This window comes from Octodon degus, unplaced genomic scaffold, assembly GCF_000260255.1.
Source record: "Octodon degus isolate 3935 unplaced genomic scaffold, OctDeg1.0 scaffold00113, whole genome shotgun sequence".
Classification (NCBI taxonomy): Eukaryota; Metazoa; Chordata; class Mammalia; order Rodentia; family Octodontidae; genus Octodon; species Octodon degus.
In genome coordinates, this window is record NW_004524689.1 from 107535 (window position 1) to 109583 (window position 2049).

The 2049-nt window shown below is 44.6% G+C and overlaps 1 pseudogene; it reads right to left on the reverse strand.

Annotated features, from left to right (window-relative positions):
• Positions 1–1056: 1056 nt before the first annotated feature.
• On the reverse strand, positions 1057–1281 carry LOC101577077 (annotated as a pseudogene).
• Positions 1282–2049: the final 768 nt, after the last annotated feature.

A 2049-nucleotide genomic window follows, 5' to 3' on the forward strand; every position in this document is an offset into this window, starting at 1 on the left:
GTGTTGTTTTTATGTTAATAAATCAGGCATAGTTCGAGACAAAATCCGAGAGCTTCACGATCAACTACTCAAGCAGAGACAAGAACTTGCGGACAACCCCTTCTCCTCATTGTGGGGAGGGATGTTCACCTATCTTGTGCCCCTGTTGGGACCCCTCTTCTCGCTCCTACTGTTACTCATGATAGGACCTTGCATTTTTCAAAAGCTTACAGCATTCATCAGCTCACGTTTAGATGCCTTTGTTGCAAAGCCCATTCAGATACATTATCATCAGCTGGAAATGGCAGATCAACAAGAGTATCGTGAGAAGGTTCCCTCAAATGGACCTTGTAATAATGTGGCCTAATCTGATATAGGTCTCCCTGGTGAGACAGACAAGTAGTCAATGACGGGCAACTAGGACCCACATGCAGTGCCGCCGAACACCTAAGACAGGAACAGGGCCTACTGCCGCCCTGCGATCCCAAGACTGGTAAGTTCTGGTCCATCTCATGTGAAGGAGTCCTTGACCCAAGCCAGGCATTGTCCCCGCAGGGCACTGTCACTTTCCTGATTGATGTATTTAATAAAAAGGGGGGCTATGTGGGGGGCGATAGAACGCTCCTGTTATATTTTCCCTTATTTGGGCAAGAAGTGCTGCAGCACCAATCCCCGCCTGCCTCGACATCTTCCTGTGGTCCTGGACCTCCACTACCAATCCACAACTAGTCCCACCCAACTACTTCCACTATACGGCTATTTAGACCCTGTTCACTTCCTCAATAAATGAGACTTGATCAGAAAGCCTGTCTTGTCTCCATCTCTTGTGTCTCTTGCCCTGTCTTCCTCATCCCCGTTCCTCCTCCAGGTCATTACCCCACGTCTTGACTCATGGGCCGAGTCAACACACAAGACAATCCAGAGTGCGGTGGTGCATCTCACAGGTGCATTTATTCATGCTGCAGAGCAAACACTGCTGATGTAGGTGTGCAGTGACATTCTGTGCTCCCATCTAACACAGCTTGCTTAAATTTACAAGCAGACTGAGGCTTCATCTCGTGGGTACTCGAGAGCTGGTTAATGGTAACCGTGACCAGGTACAGGACTTGAACCTTTTAAGGCTTTGCTTCTTTTATCTGCACTTCAGATTTTATAAACAATGAAGCCCATCAACGCCATTCCTATCCAGATCTCCTGGCAGACTTGGGTATAGCACAGCTTCCTAGGGACACAGACATTTTTAATTAAGCTTTGAAACATCTCCGCAGGATCAACCACCCAGGCCTCAGCGGACACCGCTCACCCGGGTCTGGCAGCACCTGAGAAATGTTTTGTTTTTTTTTCTTATTAGTTTTTTTGTTTGGTTGGTTTTGTTTGGGTTTTGTTTTGTTTTGTTTTGTTTTGTTTTGTTTTCCCTACTGACTCTCCTCAGGCATACTAAACATCATAGAGTCACCTTCCTATGTGGTCCCATAATTTCCTTGATCACAGAATCATGGACTCAACCAAGTGACAGGATGTCATAGCAGAGATTCTTTTAGTCCTGGGTCTCTATTGACCTGAGACAAATAGAACCGAAATCCTGGCTATCCTCTTAGCCTATCTTTTTATTTATTTATTTATTTATTTATTTATTTATGTGTGTGTGTGTGTGTGTGTGTGTGTGTTTAGCCTATCTTTTTAATTTTTGGTCTCCAAACCTCTTTTTTAAAACATCTTCAAGAGAAGCTTACATCTTTAAATAATTTAACAGGCAATAATAGAACATTTTTTGGGCTGGGGAGATGGCTCAGTTGAATAAGCACTTCCCTGGCAAGTACAAGAGCCTGAGTTCAATTCCCAGTTCCGCCAAAAAAGAAAGAAAAAAAATAGAAATAAAGCCTAAAAAAATTATACATTTTACATAGAAATTAGAAATTAAGCTATACGTAATATTGCAACATGACGGGCTGGAGAGATGGCTCAGTGGTCTAAAGCACCTACTTAGAACAAGCTTGGCAAAAGCATCAGGGACCGCGGTTCAATCCCCCAGCACCACATGCCGGCCAGCCCGCCCCCTGGTGGGCTGAG